The 23348-nt window shown below is 41.0% G+C and overlaps 1 protein-coding gene and 1 pseudogene across 13 annotated transcripts in view; one reads left to right on the top strand and one right to left on the bottom strand.

The window, feature by feature from the left end:
* APBB2 (amyloid beta precursor protein binding family B member 2) overlaps positions 1 to 23348 on the bottom strand; it is a 425552-nt gene that overhangs the window by 261780 nt on the left and 140424 nt on the right. For 11 of the 12 annotated variants that reach the window (XM_053577899.1, XM_053577898.1, XM_053577900.1 and 8 more), the window contains exon 3: positions 12589 to 12694. The exons of the other annotated variant lie outside the window; for it this stretch is intronic. The gene's annotated coding sequence lies outside the window, so the exon portion shown is untranslated. The remainder of the gene's footprint in view (positions 1 to 12588; positions 12695 to 23348) is intronic. 12 annotated transcript variants of the gene reach the window in all.
* Positions 10839 to 11534, top strand: LOC128576011 (60S ribosomal protein L6-like; annotated as a pseudogene). The gene has a single exon (XR_008377218.1). The product of XR_008377218.1 is annotated as a 60S ribosomal protein L6-like (transcript).

Genomic DNA, 23348 nt, shown 5'->3' with positions numbered 1-23348 from the left:
GTCCAAAATTTTTGTTTGCGAGACTTTGTTAAATCCCAGTACGGTTTTGCTCCAGCTTCCACCTCTGCATGTCCTCAAAGAAGTATAACAGCAAAGTATTGTAGAGAACCCCCCTCCTCTAGTTGTAGATAATTTTACAGAAAAGAATGAAAAACTAAACTTTTGTGAAGGTGTCAGAATTTCTACATCTTAAAAAACTCTATAAAAGCTCTCCCAACCAACACACTATAGCCTTTTGGGGGTACAACATATTATACACTTTCTTGCACCCCCTATTTCCTCTTTGAAGCTGATGAAGAACTGATTGTCTTGTCCACCCTCAAATTAGCGACATCCTGCAGAGTGCGTAGCAAAGCAGACACTCAAGAAATATCTGCTGAGTGAATGAATGAATCAATGAATGAATGAAGGGCTTGCAGTTGACCACTATGTTCTTGATCCCAACTCCTCAAGCTATCTGCTCATTGGTTATGAGGCAGAGCCCTTGTACTAACAGCTCTGAGTACCGTTCCAGCCCAACACTCCAGCTCAGTCCGCAGTCACTTGATAGCAATACAACCTTGAGCAAGTTTTCTATGCACTCTCTATGCCTTATTTTTCTCATCTACCAAATGGTCCCAATCATTCTAAATACCTTATTTGTCTTATCTGTACAATAGACATTCTGGTATTTGTGGGATTTAAACACAGTTTATGTGAAGAGCTAGGCAAGAAACTAATAAATGTTGGATGAAAGACTAAATTGCCACTCTGTTCTGTGGCTCCAGATCAAAAGGTAACCATCAAAATCTAATTTGCCAAAGCCGATCTTCATTCAAACAGCAGATATGCACCAAGGGCTATAACACACAACTAGAGTGTGTCTGCTGTTAAACATTAAAGGAAGAGTTTAACACCTGCTTTTAAATGTAGGAAAACAGTAATTAGTTAACAAGTAAAAGGGAAAGGTGTACAATCCAATCTTATCTTCCTTACCAAAGTATCACACTATTAAAGGATTACCAGCTTACAGGAGACTGAAGCTTTTTTCCAGGGATCACAGAGTGGGGCCAGGCAACCCTGGAAGTGAGTTTTTGAAAACGCAACATTTATTGATAGCTCCGGCTTTTCACTGACAAGAATGCACACGCAAAGTTTGCCCTTAAAGTGCAAAAGCCAAGTCGCCACACACTACCAGGATAAGACTTGGTGTGAACAGAGGTCTTATCCAACCCTGCTTGCTCTCCCAGCCATGTAAGACGTAAAATTTCATGGCAGTGTCCTTAGCTCAGTGGGTAGGGTGCCAGCCACATACACTGAGGCTGGTGGGTTCGAACCTGGCCCAGGCAGCTGAAACAACAATGACAACTGCAACAACAAAAAAATAGCTGGGACTCGGTGCCTGTAGCTCAGCAGCTAGGGCACCAGCCACATATACTAGAGCTGGTGGGTTCAAATCCAGCCCGGACCTGCCAAACAACAATGACAACTACAACCAAAAATAGCCGGGCATTGTGATGGGCACCTGTAGTCCCAGCTACTAGGGAGGTTGAGGCAAGAGAATCACTTAAGCCTAAGAGTTTGAGGTTGCTGTGAGCTGTGACACCATGGCACTCTACCCAGCGCGACAGCTTAAGATTCTGTCTCAAAAAAAAAAAAAAAAAAGTGAAAATTCAAAAGAGGAAACATGGGGCTCTGTACAATTTTGAGTTTATGAAAGAAAAACTCTGTCACAGGAGTAGCTCTGTTTTTGCTGTAAAACAACATTCTAAGAGACCCGTTCTGAGGCTGCCTCACTGCTCCCTCCAGCCAGGCAGTGGCCAATGGGAGTAAGAAGCTTCTTGCGTTCTATTTTCGGAACACCGGAATTTACCATCCACCGAGGCTTGAAGAGCTCTTTAGAGGCCTTACCTGCCTCTTTTCCAGTAACGCTGGCAGAGAAAAATTACAAACCTTCCTAGGGTTTGGTTTCCTTTCTCACAGCTCCCTTGTGCTGCTCCACTGAAGATGAAAAAAACAAAACCAAAAGTAAAACGAAAAAGCCCAGAGTTTTTCAAAGCCTAGAAGCAATGTTGATCTCAAATAACATTTTCCATTTTCTTAAAAGTCATCGTTTCCTACTCTACCTGGGCACAGAGTGTGAGGTAAAACTTAAGCTACCCCCTTACAGGTAATGAGGGCAGATGCAGTCAGGATTTAGAAGAAAATGTGAACTCGGCTTTAAAAACAGCAAAAGGTGATCCTGGGCTAAACACGGGCCACGACACTGAAGTGTTAAATTCCATCCTACAAGCTGGCAATTTTGGCCTCTGTTGAATGGTATCTGAGCAAAAGTGGATCCCAAGAGAATGAGGATGTTTTTCTTCCTAAATTTCCGATAAACTAGATACATGAACCTATTATTGCCATCTGTTTCCTTACCCATTCTCATTTTGCAGACTCTTCTTTTGTCAAGGGCCACAGGCGAAGGATACCAACCTATGCAGGCTGACCCCGGGGGCCTCTGCTAATCGCAGGCCCTGAACAGTCTCTTTGTTGTCTAAATCCAAGTCCAGCAGAGACCAGAGTGACCGTCAGTGACCTGAGGTAATGCAACGTTAATTCGCTTGGCTTAGCCATTCTCCAGCATACACATATTATAAACCATCATGTTGTGGATCATAAATATATATAATCATGGTCAATTAAAAAATACATATATATATATATATATATATAATAAGGAAAAAAAACAAGTGACTTTCAGCACTAAGCCTCCTGAGTTTACAAACTGAGGTCCTTAACCATATGAATGACTGAAGCTTTTTTTACAGACTCAAAAATATCATGTGAAACATCTGAGTTTTATACCTGCCACAGCAATGAAGCAGCACCAGCTTCTGATAAGCCTACAGAAGGGCTCGTGAGAAGTGCGTTTCAGCCTCCGAAAGCAAGTCACAAGTTCTCTTTCAGATAAAACAGCAAGTAGGACTATCTGGAACCATTTTTTTTTTTTTTTTTGAGACAGAGCCTCAAGCTGTCACCCTGGGTAGAGTGCTCTGACATCACAGCTCACAGCAACCTCCAACTCCTAGGCTCAAGTGATTCTCTGGCCTCTGCCTCCCAAGTAGCTGGGACTACAGGCGCCCACCACAACATCCGGCTATTTTTTGGTTGCAGTCGTCATTATTGTTTGGCGGGGCCGGGCTGGATTCAAACCCGCCAGCTCAGGTGTATGTGGCTGGTGCCTTAGCTGCTTGAGCCACAGGCGCTGAGCCATATCCGGAACATTTAGCCATCAATCCAAATACCAAGCTCACATCCAACAAACCCCTTCTACTGAAGTATAACTGCAGCTGAAGCTTTACCTATATGATAAAAAATTATTTAGTTTTAGAAGACAGGGGAATCTTTGAGATTATTCATCTTATCAAGCATAATTTATTAAGTCTTATCAATCATGTTTGATTGAGCAAGGAGCTACACAAGACAACAAAGTTAATGAGACCTAATCCCAGCCCTTAACAAAATGTTACATAAATAACTATGACCCAGTTCAAGTTACAACAATAAAAGACAAAATCAGGACATGTTATCAGAGAAGTTTAAGGACAGTATTGAGGGAGTTCAACACACAGAACAGATCCTTTCTAAGCACGGCAAAGTGGTTCAGAGCACAAACTGAGAGGCACACAGTCCTGGGTTCAAGTCTTAACAATGCCCCTCCTGAGCTGGGTCACATCAGACAAGTAATTTAACCTCCTTGGGCCTCAGTTCCAAAGTTTTAAAAATGGGGTAATAGTATCTACCACTCACCGCTAAAACAAAATTAAATAGATAAAACACACAAAGCTCTTACTGCAGTTCCCAGCATCCTGTCTGGGTTAAACAACTGCCAGCAGCAGCCGCTCGTCCCAGACCTGTCCTTTCTCCATCCCTCCTGCCTTGGCTCCTTGTCTTGCCAATCCCCTTACAGGCCCGTCAAGAGTCCTGCTGGAACCTGTTATTAACTCTCCTTTAAAGCCGAGGAAACAGGCTTTCAAGGGTGGGAATATGGCCCGTGACATGCAGGAAGCAGCCCCCATTCCCACCCCCAAACCCTTAGGTCCCAGGGTACACTGTTGTTTCTTCAATAGTCTAATCCCTCTTATTATTTTTTTTTTCTCCTAAATCTTTTTTTTTTTTTTTTTTTATTGTTGGGGATTCATTGAGGGTACAATAAGCCAGTTACACTGATTGCAATTGTTAGGTAAAGTCCCTCTTGCAATCATGTCTTGCCCCCATAAAGTGTGACACACACTAAGGCCCCACCCTCCTCCCTCCATCCCTCTTTCTGCTTCCCCCCCCCATAAACTTAATTGTCATTAATTGTCCTCATATCAAGATTGAGTACATAGGATTCATGCTTCTCCATTCTTGTGATGCTTTACTAAGAATAATGTCTTCCACTTCCATCCAGGTTAATATGAAGGATGTAAAGTCTCCATTTTTTTTAATAGCTGAATAGTATTCCATGGTATACATATACCACAGCTTGTTAATCCATTCCTGGGTTGGTGGGCATTTAGGCTGTTTCCACATTTTGGCAATGGTAAATTGAGCTGCCATAAACAGTCTAGTACAAGTGTCCTTATGATAAAAGGATTTTTTTCCTTCTGGGTAGATGCCCAGTAATGGGATTGCAGGATCGAATGGGAGGTCTAGGTTGAGTGCTTTGAGGTTTCTCCATACTTCCTTCCAGAAAGGTTGTACTAGTTTGCAGTCCCACCAGCAGTGTAAAAGTGTTCCCTTCTCTCCACATCCACGCCAGCATCTGCAGTTTTGAGATTTTGTGATGTGGGCCATTCTCACTGGGGTTAGATGATATCTCAGGGTTGTTTTGATTTGCATTTCTCTAATATATAGAGATGATGAACATTTTTTCATATGTTTGTTAGCCATTCATCTGTCATCTTTAGAGAAAGTTCTATTCATGTCTCTTGCCCATTGATATAAGGGATTGTTGGCTTTTTTCATGTGGATTAATTTGAGTTCTCTATAGATCCTGGTTATCAAGCTTTTGTCTGATTGAAAATATGCAAATATCCTTTCCCATTGTGTAGGTTGTCTCTTTGCTTTGGTTATTGTGTCCTTAGCTGTACAGAAGCTTTTCAGTTTAATGAAGTCCCATTTGTTTATTTTTGATGTTGTTGCAATTGCCATGGCAGTCTTCTTCATGAAGTCTTCCCCCAGGCCAATATCTTCCAGTGTTTTTCCTATGCTTTCTTTGAGGATTTTTATTGTTCCATGCCTTAAATTTAAGTCCTTTATCCACCTTGAATCAATTTTTGTGAGTGGGGAAAGGTGTGGGTCCAGTTTCAGTCTTTTACATGTAGACATCCAGTTCTCCCAACACCATTTATTGAATAGGGAGTCTTTCCCCCAAGGTAAGTTCTTGTTTGGTTTATCGAAGATTAGGTGGTTGTAAGATGTTAGTTTCATTTCTTGGTGTTCAATTCGATTCCAAGTGTCTATGTCTCTGTTTTTGTGCCAGTACCATGCTGTCTTGACCACTATGGCTTTGTAGTACAGACTAAAATCTGGTACGCTGACGCCCCCAGCTTTATTTTTGTTACTAAGAACTGCCTTAGCTATACGGGTTTTTTTCCAGTTCCATACAAAACGCAGAATCATTTTTTCCAAATCTTGAAAGTACGATATAGGTACTTTGATGGGAATGGCATTGAATAGGTAGATAGCTTTGGGAAGTATAGACATTTTAGCAATGTTGATTCTTCCCATCCATGAGCATGGTATGTTCTTCCATTTGTTAATATCCTCTGCTATTTCCTTTCTGAGGATTTCATAGTTTTCTTTATAGAGGTCCTTCACCTCCTTCATTAGGTATATTCCTAGGTATTTCATTTTCTTTGAAACTATGGTGAAGGGAGTTGTGTCATTAATTAGCTTCTCATCTTGACTGTTATTGGTGTATACAAAGGCTACTGACTTGTGGACATTGATTTTATATCCGGAAACATTACTGTATTTTTTGATGACTTCTAGGAGTCTTGTGGTTGAGTCTTTGGGTCCCTCTTATTATTTTAAATGTAATTAAAAGGCAAGTAGAACATCCTGGTGTGCAAATTTTAAAAAGCTCTCTCCCTGGATAGGCCCAGCCCCGTAAGTACACGGCTTGGAGAGTAACGTGCCAGGGGGTTGCCGGTCCCCTCATCCACTGCCCACACATACTTGTGCAGTGAACAATCTACAACCTCACATGGGGACCCTGGGTCCCAGCCTCCAGTTTTTTCTTTTCCAAACTATATTCCATGCTGCCTCCCAACTGGTCTTTAAAAAACTCCCATCTTATGTTATTTCTCCTACTGTAAATCTCTGGATTGCTTTGTTTAGAAACCCCAAGTCTCTAGCATGGCACACACGTGGCCCTCCTTACTGGCAAGGTGCAGCCTTTTTGATCCTAGAGCCTCCTCCATTCTGCACCATGCCCCAGGCCTTAGCCTCAGAGGAGTTCTGGCCTCTCTCTGAATGTGACCCGAGCTCCCATTCCTCTGGGCTCTGACATCCGCTTTCTCTACAGCCTCAACTGCTCTGGCCCCTTCTCTCCTTCTCCTAACTCAGCACTCAGCATTCCGTGTCTGCTCTTCACTGTGGCGAACACATTTCCTGATTTCTCAGCTGAAATGACCACCTGTTCATTTCAGCTGAGGGCATACCCATCACCCTTGTGAGTCTGCCTTCTCTGCCACCTCATGGGAGTCTGGAGGATACTTCGCGGCTTTAAAGTTAGATGAATCAGAACTAGGATCCCAACATAAAACACCTTCCAGCTATGTGAATATAAGTGACTTTCCCCTGAGATTCCCCAAAATTATTGTGGAGATCAATGATGTAATACTATGGCTTCCAAACTTGCTCAGACCATGGAGTGAACGATACCATGAAATCTTTTTTTTTTTGAGACAGAGTCTCACTATGTCACCCTGGGTAGAGTGCTGTGGCGTCACAGCTCACAGCAACCTCCAACTCTTAGGCTTAAGCGATTCTCTTGCCTCAGCCTCCCGAGTAGATGGGACTACATAACGCCCAGCTATTTTTTGTTGCAGTTGTCATTGTTGTTTAGTTGGCCCAGACTGGGTTAGAACCCGTCACCCTTAGTGTATGTGGCTGGTACTGTAACCACTGTGCTATGGGCACCAAGCGGATACCATGAAATCTTTACATTCATATTTATCAGGTGAAGTAAGAGCTATTACACCAGCAAAAAACTATGACCATGCTGTATGTATACATGCATATTCCCAAATATACATTTAAAAATCCAAATATAAAATGTGTATATGAAACGCACATTCACGTTTTCAAAATCATTGCCCTAAGTCTATCAATTAAGAGTTTGGTATTTGTCTATTAACTTTTTTCCATTTGCTAATTTTACTTAACAAGCAGTAGCAGGTGCCAAAAGTTTAAGAAAATATTATAAGAGAAAAACACTTAAAATTGGAAAATTGCCTTCCTGAATGATTTTGGAGGATATGGCTCGATAAATATTATTACTAAATTTGACTTGCTGAGCACCTCATCAAAGAACATCTAGTCCACTGCTTGTCACATGATACCTGCTTAATAAATACTATTCCAATATGAATTTGAAACTCAAATTGTCAGCTGGGCACCTGTGGCTCAAGCAGCTAAGGCACCAGCCACATACACCTGAGCTGACAGGTTCGAATCCAGCCCAGGCCCACCAAACAACAATGATGGCTGCAACCAAAAAATAGCCAGGCGTTGTGGCGGGTGCCTGTAGTCCCAGCTACTTGGAGGCTGAGGCAAGAGAATTGCTTGAGCCCAGGAGTTGGAGGTTGCTATAAGCTGTGATGCCACAGCACTCTACCCAGGGTGACAGCTTGAGGCTCTGTCTCAAAAATAAAACAAAAAAAAAAAAAGAAACTCAAATTCTCTTGAAGCAAGGACATATTTCATTCATATTTATTTCATTCATATTTGAATCACTAGCTCCTAACAGTACCCAGCAAACCATAGTTGCTCAATAAATGTTGGCTTAATAAATGAACTAAAAATTGAGAAAGTACACAAAAATCTATGAAGTATTTTGCATTTCTAATTAATCTGGATTGTAATTTTTTCCATAAATAAATTATATTCCAAAGTCTATCAAATGTTCCTTCTGTACCAATCACTTCAACTGATATATTTACAGTTTCTTTGGAAGAAGAAGTTTGTAGGTAGGATCCTCCTTTAGGCACAGAAATACTGATTAAGACAGGTAGACAGGAGGAATATGTCACTCGCATTCTTTTAATATGACAAACAGACCAAAGAAAATACAAAGCTTTATAACCTGTCAACCTGTCAGCAAGTGACACTGTTCTGAACACATAGACTCACAAGCCTCTCATTCAAACTGCATCTGGTTATAGGAAACACTGTGCAAATCCTTTTCTATTCTCGCCAATAAAAACCCCACACCAAATATTTTACATATTTCTACTCCTTTCTAACTGAAAGTCAGGATGGCCTAAAATTAAACAAAAGGCTAAGATCCTATTATTTCTCTTTCACTAAAAATGAGGCTGTGCATAAACGTTTATTAGCATGGACACTCATTATTTATTGTAGGGTGGTAAAGTCACCAAGCAGTCTGGAGCATACGCTACTTTTTTAGGAGTAACAAAAAAATAAGCCTATACTTAATAGTGGTTCTCAACTTTCCTAATGCCGCGATATGTTTTCATTGTTACCAAGGGGTCTCGACCCACAGGTTGAGAACTGCTGCTATGCTATATGTATTATATAGAATAAAATGTTTTGTTTTGTTTTTAAATGACAGCAGGGTTTTGTTGTTTTTTTTTTTTTACTTCTTTTGTAATAATCCATGGCTAATTTTGTGAAGGTACATTTACATTTTGTCACCATTACAGAATCAAGTTTCCAGAAATCTATCTCAAATAATGAAATAAAATGCATTAAACAAGGACTTTGAAAACACATATGTGATTTAAAAAAACAATGAAAGTAGAGGACAGAGATTAAAAAGAAGTACGGAGGTTGTTTAGAGTTCTGAATTTTCTCTAAAACTATGTTTGCCTAGAAATCACCAAGACATTTAAAAATTCCTTAGAGTGTTCAAGGTACTATCAGAAAAATCTCTTATAACTTCAATAAATTTCAGAAAAGATGTCTCCCCCTCCATCCTCTCATGTTAACTTCCATATAATTAGTTTCTCAGCATTAGATTTATATGCAGCGTATTTCTGCATTACAACCACCTTCTTCTTTTATTATAAACTTCGGGATAAATTGTGAGCATCCTTCTGTGCATGTAAATACTAACTTAGATCAGTTTTAGAAAGCAGAGATCTTTCTCTCATAGTCCATACAGTAACACAGTGGGTGTCTTTAGCTTATTATTGTACATACAGGTTCTACAGATGTCTTACCTCTACAACATGGGAACATAACTTTTAGAACAGTGCCACAATGTATCCCAAAAGGGAATATTTTGGTATAATGGATGAAAAATATTACACTAGAGACTACAGTGAATTTTAAAGAAATACTACAGGACCAGACACAGTGGCTCACACCTGTAATCCAGCATTCTGGGAGGCCAAAGCAAGTGGCTAGCCTGAGCAAGAGCAAGATGCCATCTCTTCTAAAAACAGAAAAACTAGCCAGGTATCGTGGTGGGTGCCTGTAGTCCCAGCTACTTGGAAGGCTGAGGCAAGAGGGTCACTTTAGCCCAAGAGTTTGAGGTTGCTGTGAGCTATGAGGCCAGCACTCTACAGAGTATCACTCTATCTTAAAAAAAAAAAAAAAAGAGAAAAGACAAGAAATGCTACACTACTTGCAAAGCAGTTTAAATAGCTTACTTTCTGAGGCTAAGTTATATACCAATCTAAAAACATCACTACAAATATCTACATCCTGAAGCCCAGAGAACTAATCTTTTGACTTTTTCATTCCACTTTTGTGGAGAGATTGATGGCTTCCAATAAAATCCTTTTTCTTTTTTTGAGACACAGCCTTAAGCTGTCGCCCTGGGTGCAGTGCCGTGGCATTACAGCTCACAGCAACCTGCAACTCCTGGGCTCAAGCGATTCTCCTGCCTCCACCTCCCAAGTAGCTGGGACTACAGGCGCCCACCACAGCGCCTGGCTATTTTTTGGTTGCAGCCGTCATTGTTGTTTGGCAGGCTCAGGCTGGATTCGAACCCGCCAGCTCAGGTGTATGTGATTGGCACCTTAGCCGCTTGAGCCACAGGCGTCGAGCCATAAAATCCTTTTTCAAACACAAATCCTTCAAAGATGGAAGAACAATTACAACACAAAAGACTTCCTTTAAGATTAATATATGATTACAAGACAACAAAATTCAACTAATTCCTATAATTCTTAAGAAGTCCACTGACAATAATATTCATTATTGCAATTATTTCACTATAACAAATAAAGTTACTTTTGGTGAAAATTTTCAAAGTCCTTACTTTCAATAGATTTCTATTTTAGCACAGAACTGAAAGCCTACAGAAATAATATTCGTGTATACATGTGTGTGTACATGCATGTTAATATTTTTTCAGTACAAATACGTGACTTCGAGGAAGCTCCAAAATGGAAGACCTTACTTATAATTATTAAAAAATAATACACAATTTAATCATAATAAAACTTATAGTAAACATAATAAAATCTATAGGACTTTAGTTCTCTTTCCCATCTTGCAAGATGGTGGGTGAAAAAGTTGAGAAGCCGGTTTCTAAAGGGAAGAAAGCTGTTAATAAAGAGAAGAGGCCTAAGGCCAAGAAGGGGAAGCCCCACCGCAGCTGAAATCCTGTTCTTGTCAGAGGAATAGGCAGATATTCCCGATCTGCCATGTATTTGAGAAAGGCTATGTGTAAGAGGAAATACTCAGCAGCTAAATCCAAGATTGAAAAGAAAAAGAAGGCGAAGGTCTTGCCACGGTTACAAAACCAGTTGGTGGGGACAAGAGTGGTGGTACTCGGGTGGTTAAACTTCGCAAAATGCCTAGATACTATCCCACTGAAGATGTGCCTCGAAAGCTATTGAGCCAGGGCAAAAAACCATTCAGTCAGCATGTGAGAAAACCGCGATCTAGCATCACACCCGGGACCATTCTAATTATCCTCACTGGACGCCACAGAGGCAAGAGAGTGGTTTTCCTAAAGCAACTGGGCAGTGGCTTGCTACTTGTGACTGGACCTCTGTCCCTCAATAGAGCTCCTCTACGAAGGACACACCAGAAATTTGTCATCGCCACCACCACAAAAATTGACATCAGTAATGTTAAAATCCCGAAGCATCTTACTGATGCTTATTTCAAGAAGCAGCAGCTCCGGAAGCCCAGACACCAGCAAGGTGAGATCTTCACCACAGAAAAAGAGAAATTTGAGATAACAGAACAGCGCAAGGTCGATCAAAAAGCTGGACTCGCAAATTTGACCGAAGATCAAGGCTATTCCTCAGCTCCAGGGCTACCTGCAATGCGTGTTTGCCCTGACAAATGGAGCTTACCCTCATAAAATGGTGTTTTAAATTTCTTAAAGAGAACCTAATTAAATGGCTAATAGATAAATAAATAAATAAAAAATAAAATAAAATCTATAAAATCTGATCTTACTATTTAATGCTTCTATAGAACTTCTATAACAAAATTCTGTCTTATTTTGTTTTAAAAATGTACCAACTAGTTCATCTGTATTGTTAGGAAGGAAAAGGAGCTATAAAACTTAAGGCACACAAAATTTAGAAAAATATCCAGGAATCTAATGGGATAACAAGTTCCCACTGTCAATGAAAATAGTTTCTGGAACATGCCAGAAAGGAGATTTGTTTGCGTGTACACAGAAGCACGTTCTGTTTTGCATACACTCTTATGGGCATTTGATCAAACTTCCAAGTAGTATCCACAAAAAAAAAAAAAAAAAATTGACTTTATTATCTGTAAGACCCATTTTTACTTTTCTAAAAGATCAAGAAATGAAAACAAACGTCTGGCCTCAACTTTTTTTCTAAAAGACAATAAAAACAATTCATATAAGTGTCTCAATTATAATGTCTTCTAGTACCTCAAAAACTTATAAAACTGAGAGGTGTATCAATTTTTCCAAGACCAAGCTACATGAGGAATTTAATGGACAAGCACTTTTAAATCTAGTTTTGCTTTCAGACAAGAAAAGAAGCAAGCAGAGTTTATTATTAAACATCCAGAATCAAAGAGCCCATCCAAAATGTCTAAAAGTCAGAAGCAGCTGAAGCTGGAGCAACTGGACTAGCGTTTCTGTTACATCACACTGCACTCTGCCTTATCTTCAAAGTTTAACTCGTCAGCTGCAAACCTTATACAGGCTTTACCACAACCTTGAGGACTTGGCTTATAAAACCCAAAAGAAATGGCACCCTCATCCCTTGGAAATTTTTGCTTTTTTACAAAGCGGTCTCCTGAGTCCTCTGCAAATTACAAATTCATAAAAGCATAAAAAAATATTATTAAGCCAGAAATAAAAGTCCACAGAAAAGCCACGGGCTCATTGCTAACATTCTGAGAGAAGTATAACTGATTTATTTAAAGCAAGTGTAAAGTACTTACTTTCCCCAGGTCTTTGGTACGAAGCTCAGAAAGCAAGCTCCCTTTTCCCCACGAAGCCTGTTAAAGAACAGTGATCACCCACGGAGGTGAGGCGCTCCAAACAGATCTAGAAATTGCATAAAGACAAAAATTTAAAATTCTGATTATAAATTAAAAATCAAAATACCCCACTGCTATTCAGAGTATCTGCATAATTATAAAAAAGATTTCTCTTTCCTTTTTTCATATTATACCAACAAGGCCTTCTAAATCTAGATGGCATCTTGATCTGTCTTCTTATTAAAGTTCCTAAAGCAGGAACTAGCAATGCTGGTTGGCAACCACTCCTGTTAGAAATGTCCTTTTCAGAGAGTCATAAAAAGGAGCTGGGGAAAGATGCTGAGTTCTCATTACACTGTGACTTGGGAAGGAAGGTCTTCCAAAATCACACTTGCCAGCCCCCCTTTCTACAATGAGCTCATCTCCTAAACCCAAAGTGGTTATGAACAGAAGCAAACCATAACAACTTTTAAAGAAAATTATCAACCATTTTTAAACATTCCTCAAATGTATTAACGTAAGCACACTTCTCTTTTGCAGGTGGGAATAAGAGGACATAGTTGTGTTCGTTTTTTTCTAATAAAACACAAAACCTGAAAATTCTGCATGATTAATAATCTCACTTAAAACATAAATTACTTCACCAACAATTCTGCCAATGGATATACAGGTAATAACTCATTAATAAGATAGAATAGCTTAAGTAGGCGAAACAGATACCACAGGTGACCTATAATCTAATGTCGTGACCTAAAGACCCCACGCCCCGTCTTCTCCCATTATGGACTTTCCGTTAGTTGTAATTCTAAGAAACGTGATAAGCTCATTTACAACCCACAAGAGACTGAGAAATCAGTCCACTAAAAGAGGCACCATTACAGCAAGGAGTCCTAACTAGAAAGCAGCCGGAACCCAACAAATACCAGTAAGCATCATTTATTACGGTCACCGCTGTCATCTACAGCATTCACACTGCGTGGCCTCTTATCGTGTTTTATACATATTAACCCTACTTAGGGAAGGGACAAGCAGAATTCCATATTTCTTTTCTTTTCTTTTCTTTTTTTTAGAGACAGAGTCTTAGTTTGTTGCCCTCAATACAGTACCTGGTGTCACAGCTCACAGCAACCTCCAGCTCTTGGGCTTAGGAGATTCTCTTGCCTCAGCCTCCCGAGTAGCTGGGACTACAGGTGCCCGCCACAACACCCGGCTATTTCTCATTGCAGTTTGGCTGGGACCGGGTTTGAACCCGCCACCCTTGGTATATGGGGCCAGCGCCCTACTCACTGAGCCACAGGCGCTGCCCAGAATTCCATATTTCAGTTTGTAAATGTTTTCTAAATCTTCCCGACATCACTGTGTATCACATGTACATTCAGTTCTGCTAAAACACTCGTGTTTATTCCAAGAGAATAATTTGAATGTAACTCGAATTCTGTGTTTGTTTATGCACGATTTCATTGTGAGAACTAGGTAATCGCAGAAGATTGCACTCAGGCTGAACCCAGCTGCCAAGGACACACGTGGTCCATGCCTCAAATACGAAGCAGCTACCTCAGTGTCCTCCAGTGCGCTACGAGCCACACCTGTCCCCATGCAGAGTCCTGAGTCTGCCAGCTTTCAGGTCACCCACCTTGCACCTCGTCCCAGTAACGTAAGCAGCAGCCCTTCCAAAGCAAATGTCAAGATTTTTTTCAAGGTAAAGTCCCACAGTTATTGTACTATTTATCTATTTTTAACTATTTATAGTATGTTTTTTAAATTATGCTATTATTTTTATTCTGTTCTCAACCTTTCTTCATGTGTCACTGACAGTTTCTTGAGTACTGCGTCCTTAAACCCATTTTTCTCATAAGCACTGTGGGTTTTCTACATGATTTCCATATTATGGTAGTTTTTAGGAATAAATACATTATATTTTAGCAGAACTGGCTGTACCATAGCTAAAGTTTATAAGGATGCTTGCGATTTAGTCAGAAGGGGTTAAACTGAGGTTTTCATACTTTGTCAACATGTTTAAGAGTATGGTGATACACACACAATTAATACAATTTAAAACAGATTTTCATTCACAATATTTACGATTACCAAATACAGACACTTAAGGGTCACTTTTAATTATGTGAAAAATTATTTATGAGAAGTTCCCTAATGGTGTTAAATAATTTTTTTTTTTTTTTTTTGAGACAGAGTTTCACTCTGTTGCCCAGGCTAGAACACCATGACATCAGCCTAGCTCACAGCCACTTCAAACGTCTGGACTCCAGTGATCCTCCTGCTCCAGTGAGCCTCCCATGTAGCTGGGACTGCAGGTACCGATCAGGCACAACACCCAGCTAATTTTCCCAATTTTTAATAGAGATAGGGTCTCGCTCTTGCTCAGGCTGGTCTTGAACTCCTGAACTCAAAGGCTCCCCCTGCCATGGCCTCCCAGAGGGCTAGAGTTACAGGCATGAGCCACCATGCCAGGCCTGGTATTAGATATATTGAGGTGTTACTGTACCATTTTGGACAAACCAAGGTGATAGTGTTTCAAAGATCGATTCTTGCTGCCAACAGAGCTCAACCTTATTGCTGGAAAAGATAAAGTGAATGAAAACTTTTCATTCCTTAAAACTAAAAAGTTTAAAACAGACTCTGAATTTTCTTTTAAAAAAGTTTAAGACATGCATAAAGATATACAAAGAAGTGTATTATAAGTAACATCATTGCAAAGAATTCTGAAAACATAAATACCCAACAATGGATAATTGGTTTTTTTGTTTGTTTTTTGAGACGAGTCTCACTATGTCGCCCTGGGTAGAGAGCTGTGGCATCACAGCTCACAGCAACCTCAAACTCTTGGGCTCAAGCGATTCTCTTGCCTCAGCCCCTCAAGTAGCTAGGACTACAGGTGCCCACCACAACATCCAGTTATTTTTTTGCTGCAGTTGTTATTGTCGGTTAGCTGGCCCGGACTGGGTTCAAACCTGCCAACTTCAGTGTACGTGGCTGGCACTGTAACCACTATGCTATGGGCACCAAGCTACAATGGATAGTTTTTTAAACATCTGTAGAATATTTAATAAGATGGGTAAATGTTCTCAATCAGACTATAAAGCACCATGCTCAGTATCATCCCAGTTTTGTTTAAAAGTATCTACAAGTAGAAAAAAGATCAAGAAAAAAATGCCAACATTTCAAAAGCTCCTAATTACAGACAGGAGAATTAAAACAGTAATTTTTACTTTCTTTACATTTTGCACTTAGTGGGAAAATTCTCTTTTTACCCCCATTTTAATTTCATATGTGAATCAAGCCAGTAGAACAAAGGCCTAGGAACAAGGAACATCAGAAGTCTCAGCAACCGCAAGTCCTGATCGGTCCAATTACGCGGTCAAACTTTTGAAAAGTACTTTCTATCTCATAATTCAAGGACAAATACTAGCATGTTTAAAGGATTTAAACCCATCAGAGAGGCCAAAATATAATTTTCTTTACATGGCAAAAACAGTCATGGATTTAGTAAAATCCAGATGAAAGATTTTTAATTATATAATTGTATTCAAGCTGTCTTACTGTCTGAAAGAAATTTCATTCTGAATAAGGAAATTGTGTTCTATATAAAGCTCCTTTTAAACAAGATCAAGATTAAACAAATACTAGAGGGATGGATTCTGGCCTGGGGATGAACTTCTAATCCAGAGAGTTTTAAATAGAAAGTAAGCAAAGAAAGGCTGATCTTTATAACCTCCAAAAGAACTCAACTATATTAAAATTCTCCCAACAACAAAATGTGACTTTTTAAAAATTATTATTATTGTTGGGGATTCATCAAGGGTACAGAGAACCAGATTATACTGATTCCATTTGTTAGGGAAAGTCCCTCTAATAATTGTGCCCCACCACCAAAAGGTGTGTCACACACTGCGACCCCACAGCCCCTCCCTCCTTCTCTCCCTCTGCTCTCCCCTTGCCCCACCTCCCATCAGGCAGTAGCACGAGTTGTCTACATATCAGAAGTGAGTACATTGGATACTTGCTTCTCTATTCTTGTGATGCTTTACTAAGAAGAATGTGTTCCACCTCCATCCAGGTTAATACAAAAGATGTAAAGTCTCCATCTTTTTTAGTAGCTGAATAGTATTCCATGGTGTACATATACCACAGGTTGTTAATCCATTCCTGGTTTGGTGGGCATTTAGGCTGTTTATCAAAACTTGACTTTGAAAGTAATCCATTTGCCAAAAATAGTGACTCTTTAGTCATTAGTTTAATCCCACACACTGACATCACAGAAGAAATGAATGTTGAGGATATTTAAGGATCAAGGGCCAATTTGGGACAACTCGGCCACTATACACTCAAGTTTACTCCCCTATGCTGAGATAGCAGCACATTTAAAGGATGTGTCCCTTTTTATTTTCTTAGCATACCTGCACAGCCAATAAGTACTTGGTATGGGGCAGTTACTTTATTTAATATGACTCCGTTCTCAAGAATGTGCTGAGGATGCAAAGTCAGTGGTTATATGTGTGTGCATGAGTGGGTGGTTTGGTTCCATAAAATTATAAAGCATCTTTAACATTCACCATACACATCTGAATAATAACCATCCACGCAAGGCGCAGATACAGTAAGCAGTCTTTGTTGTGTTTTTTTAATTTTGTTTTGTTTTTTCAAAAAATGCTGACATACATGAAAAACAAAAACAAAAGCCTTATGTTTTAAATTTGCTTTTATATTTTTAAGCGTTTTCAAAGATTTCCTACCAAATTACTGGCTTCATGTTTTAGTTTAATGAACAGTAAAGGCAAAATAAACATTTTAATCATAGATTAAATGTGATATAGAAAAAGATCATGGAAGAGATACTGAACTCCAGAAAAATCACTCGGAGTTTTCAGGGGAGACCCTCCTCCGAGACTCAATCATTCTATCAAATGCACGTCAATTACTTTGGAAAATAATTTTGAAATTCTTGGTTTCTATGTCTCCCACATTACTGCCTAAAATGCTGCACATATGCACCTTTAATAATTAACAACCAACAGTATAATCAGCAAACAGATTCAGAGACTATATCTAATCGTAAGTATTCAAAATAAAAAACTATGAATTTTAATGTTTAAAAGACCAGCGAAATAGGCACCCAAGGATACAGACCTCACACTGACTCTGAAAACACAGAGCACTTAGGAACTCGGTGTGGAAACTAGATTTCTGAAATTAGCATATGTATAGCTCAGGGGAATACATTCCCTTACCATTACAAGATATAAAAAAAAGCAACCAATTTTCAGAGTCTACCTGGAAAATAAGCCATGAGATTTTCTCAGGCTCTCTAGTCAGTCCTGGGGCAGAATTCCAATGTAATCTAAATTGGTTTTTAACGCCATCTCATTTTCCTTTTCAGACCTTCCCTCTGGACGGCATCCTTCACGGGTTCCTACCTTCCAAACATCTAAACTCCCAATGCCACCATGGGGTTAATCTTGGGAGGAGAGGGATTTAAACAAATGACTAATGACTTTTAACTTTTTATAAAATATGTGCATTTTTTTTTTTTTTTTTAATTTTTGTAGAGACAGAATCTCACTTTGTCGCCCTCAGTAGAGTGCCCTGGTGTCACAAGCTCACAGCAACCTCCAACTTCTGGGCTTAGGCGATTCTCTTGCCTCAGCCTCCTGAGTAGCTGGGAATACAGGCGCCCGCCACAACACCTGGCTATTTTTTCATTGTTGTAGTTTGGCCAGGGCTGGGTTTGAACCCATCACCCTAGGTATATGGGGCCAGCGCCCTACCCATTGAGCCACCAGTGCTGCCCAAAATATATACATTTTTAAGGAAAAGCCCTAGTACCCAGATCTTGATTTCTAATACCTTAGTTCATTAGAGAAATAAGTTCAAGGCAAATAGAAGGTTTGGGTCAAACAAAGTTACAAGATAAGTCGAGAACATCTTACTATGCTAGAAAGCAAGAGAGTGCTCAAATATTAATGGCAAAAGGGCATAGAAGTTGCCTTGAAGGGGCTCCCACTAATGAAACATGGGGTGGGCTGAACAACAAAAAAGGACGATGGTGATACCCGTAGCTCAGTGGGTAGAGCGCCGGCCACATACACCCAGGCTGGAGGGTTCAAACCAGCCCTGGGCCAGCTAAAGCAACAATGACAACTGCAACAACAACAACAACAACAAATAGCCGGGCATTGTGGCGGGCGCCTGTAGTCCCAGCTACTCGGGAGGCTGAGGCAAGAGAATCGCTTAAGCCCAAGAGTTGAAGGTTGCTGTGAGCTGTGTGACGCCACAGCACTCTACCCAGGGCGACATAGTGAGACTCTTAAAAAAGAAAACAAAGAAAAAAAAAGAATGATGTTGACAAATGATAACACAGTGAATAAAAAAAGAAACCATAAACCCATGGATATTCATGAAAGAAAGGATAAAGGGAAGCTCTTCTTTATAAAGGACGCCAGCTAAAAACATCAAAGAAACGGCAGAGGAAAATCTCACTTTGCAATACAAGGAAATAACTGATTCAGTGGACGATCATTCAATGGATGCCAAAACCATTAGGAAATAAGCTGTATTATTACAGGGTATTCTCGGGCTTCAGCTACCACCCCACAGATTACATGCCATTTACTAGAAGTATCCTTACAATAATGGGCCCTGGCAGGCTGCTTCCTTCCACTGGTGCTTGGCATAGCCAATCACACAGCAATCAAACGTCATGTATCTATACAGCCGCTCTGTGGTATTTGTGCCAAACATGCTTCATCTGTATCTAATCATAATGACGAATCCAGACTGGGCTACATTCTACAACACAAAGGTATCTTCCAAAAGATCAGTGCTATGAATGACAAAAACAAAACAAGTACAGGTGACTATCCTAGATTAAAGGTAATGAAAGAGACAAAATGTAACGAATAACTGTTGGCTGATCTTGGTTTGGGTGAGGGGCTATAAAAAATAATTAGAATATCTATTAGAGGGCGGTACCTGTTGCTCAGCGGGTAGGGTGCTGGCCCCATATACCGAGGGTGGCAGGTTCAAGCCTGGCCCCAGTCAAACTGCAACAAAAATACAGCCGGGCATTGTGGTGGGCACCTGTGTGTGGTCCCAGCTACTTGGGAGGCCGAGGCAAGAGAATCGCCTAAGTCCAGGAGTTGGAGGTTGCTGTGAGCTGTGTGATGCTACAGCACTCTACCGAGGGCAATAAAGTGAGACTCTGTCTCTACGTTAAAAAAAATATATATATCTATTAGAATAACGGGTGAGATTTGAATACGTATTTAAATATTATCTAAAGATCAGATAATATGTCTTGGTGATAACAGTATTACAGGTTAGGTAGCAGAACATCTGTGCTTGAGAGAGGCATGTTGAAATATTTAGGACGAAAGCGTCATGATCTCTACAACTATTAATAACGCAAATCATTCAGCAAAAAATGTTTTAGTGTGTGTGTGTCTGTGTAGAAATACAGAGACATTAACAGCAGAGAACCAGAGAGAGAGAAAGAGAAAAGGCAGGTTGGGCAAAATGTTAGACTTTCTTTTTTTTTGGCCGGGGCTGGGTTTGAACCCACCACCTCCGGCATATGAGACCGGCGCCCTACTCCTTGAGCCACAGGCGCCGCCCATGGTTGGGCAAAATGTTAACAAAACATAGCACGCTAGTCTTAACCTGCAAAACCCAACAGACAGGGTTACCGGCAGGCTATGCCCACTCTGTACAGAGACTGTAAAGGGGCTTACGATAGAAAAGAAACCGACAAACGGAAATACAATTCTTTGGTGACAGGACGTTAGTCCATTTTTCAAAATACAATTTTGAATTCTGTTTCTCTTCTCAAGCAATGAATGGTCCTTAGGAAGAAGAACATTGAGAAAGAGGATGACGGTGGGTAAAAACTACCAACAGAGATGTCTGAAGAAGAGGCAGGTCTCAAGGGTGAAAAAAACCTTACCTTCATTTCCCATCCCGGGGAGGAATTCTGTGCAGGGATAGACACCTCCAAGGACCAAGAGTCCCTTTTCTTTTTCCTTTTTTTTTTAACATTTAAAGAAATCCCTTTTCAACATTTATACCAACCAACCCCACTACCCAGGGAGGGCTGAGGACTTCACTCCCTGCCTGTCCCTGGAACAGGGGCCTCATGTGAGTAACACCCCACAAATGCAAACATGCAGCCCAGACCTCCATCTGTCAGCAGTCACCCCCCACCTGATGTGTCTGAGACAGCAGAATCTACTCCCTGCCTCTCTTCTCAGTCTACACAGGCTCAAAACCGCAGCGTCTTCATTTGCATCTCTCTTCCACCCCTCACCCCTAGTCGCATCCCCAAGGCCAAATAGAGCACAAGGCTTCCCATACTTCGGGTCAAAACGACCGCTCTTTTCTCTGTTCTTCCTCAGTATTTTCTGTCTACGGCACTCACTTGGCACTTTTTTAATATCTTTGCCCACAGCATTGATTCCACACCCGCCGCAGCCCAAATGCTTTGCTATGTCATCTCATTTTTAAAGGCCCTATAATTTTGTGAAGTCGTTTGTATCATCTTATCCTTCTTTTACAGAAGAAATGGATGCTCAGATCTGTGAAAGAATTTGTCTAAGGGCACAGCCTTGTACAGCTGACGTTCAGACCCATGTCCTCTGGTCCCACCCTAATACCAAGGTGCTTGGTATAATTTATGGTTTTAAACACGGCCTCCTGTTCTGAAACCAAACATAAAATCCTTGAAGGATGGGGTCCATTTTATCCATCTTTGTGCTCTCTCCAGAACCGAGTGATACTTGTGACTCACTCTTGCTAATTTGTATTTCAAGACTCTGTCCAGAGACCGTATTTCTTTCTGACTTCTATACCCCATCCCTGCAAAATGAATTGCTCCCTCCTCTCTGCCCTCACTCCTCTGCTGCAGCGTACAGCAGCCCCGCCCAGGGCCCAGGGCTCCGTGTATGTGCCTGGCACACAGGAGGCACCTGATGAATGTTCACTGAATGAAACAATGATATATGAGACCACTGGATTTCTCAACAGGGCTGCTGTGCCTTGGTAAAACCTCTGACCTCTTTTTATCCTTATCATACACTGATATAGCCATATCACAAACTGGGGAAGAGTAACAGGGAATGGAGGTCCTGGCCCCGCTGGGTCCGCTCTCCTTCACTGCTGCTGGGTAGACCGTGTTCTTTTAGAAACGTGCTTCCAAATTTTAACGTATGCATAACAGCATTCAATACGAATTATGATTCAGAGTGTCTGGGGTGGATCCTGAGATTCTGCATTTCGACCATTTCCCAAGAGATATTTACACTGCTGATCCACGGACCACACTTTTAAGCAACAAAACATGCTAGTTATGATGACATTATGCCCATTTAAAGAGATATAACACACAGACTAAATTGACTAGACATAAACTCACAGAACGTGAATGCTAGTTGTCTCTGGGTCTCTTTTTCTGCTTTTCTATAATTTCCAAGTCCACTATAATGACTCGTGCTGATGGAAATCATAATTTTAAACACTATATATACATACACGCCCATAAAACCCCTGTATATTTCCATTCTGCATGGCTACATCTTTATTTAAGCAACAGATATACTTAACAGGACCAGACAGGAGATAACGGGTTGGTGAATTCAGCAATTCCCAATCTTCTCATTTTAACATGCAAATTAACATAAGACAGCAATTAACCTTAAAAAGTGGTTACCGCAAGTATTGTTTTTCTCAGGTTCCTTTTCCTCAAAAGAAAAGAAAAAGAATCCATTCAGTTGAAATATAGCAAAAGACAAGCCAAATTAAGGACTTAAGGAAAAACACACAGGCATTGCACAGAACCTCTTCCAAGTGGGTCAACAGAACCACATGGAACTTGGAAGGGATGGAAGGGAGACGGACAGACGCACTCTTCTCAGACAGAGGTGGCACGAGCTGGGTTCTGAAACAAGGCGGGATGAAATAAATGAAAGCAGAGCCCTGTGCACCTGCAGGTGAGATGGAAAGAAGAGATCCTCAGAGGAGCCCCGCTTCAAAGCATAGCAAGGCGAGATCTTCAGAAAAAGGCAACCAAAGGGGGAAAATTCGCAAGAAAACTCTAGCAAAGCACCTCATTCCCCTGCAGGGGCAGTTCAAGTGGAGACATTTGTTTGGCGTCCTGGAGGGCCAAATCAAAGCAGCAGCCCAACAGGCCCACAAACACACACAGGGCGCTCCTGGTTACAGCAGAACAGGGCCCTGCGGCCTCTGCTTTCCACTCCTCCCCATCCAGGAGAGAGCTGCCTCCTCACACTATACCTCACCCACAGTCTGAAGGATGTCTGGCCTTAAAAATAAAAATGCCACAAGAATGGGAAAAAAGTATCCAATGTACTCAATACTAATACAAAACCAATATATAAACAACTACAGGCCCATACTAGGCAGGTCTAGTCTAATGGAAGGGGAGGGAAGAAGGACAGGGGAGGAGGGAAGGTGGAGAGGGGAGGGAAAGGGAGGAGAGGGGAGGGAGAGGGAGGAGAGTGGAAGGAGAGGGAGAGGGGAGGGAGAGGGAGAGGGGAGGGAGAGGGAGGAGAGGGGAGGGAGAGAGAGGAGAGGGGAGGGAGAGGGAGGAGAGGGGAGGGAGAGAGAGGAGAGGGGAGGGAGAGGGAGGAGAGGGAGAAGAGTGGAAGGAGAGGGAGAGGGGAGGGAAAGGGAGGAGAGGGGGAGAGAGGAGGAGG

This window comes from Nycticebus coucang, chromosome 23 (genome assembly GCF_027406575.1).
Source record: "Nycticebus coucang isolate mNycCou1 chromosome 23, mNycCou1.pri, whole genome shotgun sequence".
Lineage (NCBI taxonomy): Eukaryota > Metazoa > Chordata > Mammalia > Primates > Lorisidae > Nycticebus > Nycticebus coucang.
This window is presented reverse-complemented; position numbering and strand designations above follow the sequence as displayed.